The sequence below is a fragment of the Enhydra lutris genome, unplaced genomic scaffold (assembly GCF_002288905.1).
Source record: "Enhydra lutris kenyoni isolate GAN:26980312 unplaced genomic scaffold, ASM228890v2 scaffoldscaffold270, whole genome shotgun sequence".
NCBI classification, from domain to species: Eukaryota; Metazoa; Chordata; class Mammalia; order Carnivora; family Mustelidae; genus Enhydra; species Enhydra lutris.
Window position 1 is genome coordinate 16,276 of NW_019154354.1, and position 213 is coordinate 16,488.

General features: G+C 52.6%; 1 protein-coding gene across 1 annotated transcript in view; it reads left to right on the forward strand.

Annotated features, from left to right (window-relative positions):
- Nucleotides 1–213, forward strand: part of LOC111140227 (ATP-dependent zinc metalloprotease YME1L1-like) — a gene marked incomplete at its 5' end in the record, with an annotated part of 16,100 nt that overhangs the window by 9,388 nt on the left and 6,499 nt on the right. The window lies entirely within an intron of this gene.

The following is a 213-nucleotide window of genomic DNA, read 5'->3' on the forward strand; positions in this document are numbered from 1 at the left end:
TTTAAGGTTTCATTTGTTTTTTGAGAGAGCGAGTGAGCATAAAGTGGGGTGGGTGAGGGGCAGAGGGAGAAGCAGATATCCCTGTTGAGCAGGGAGCCTGATGTGGGGCTCGATCCCTCGACTCTGGGATCATGACCTGAGCTGAAGGCAGACACTTAACCAACTGAGCTGCCCAGGCGCCCCTGAATTTGAGGTGTTGAGTGAAGACTTCAC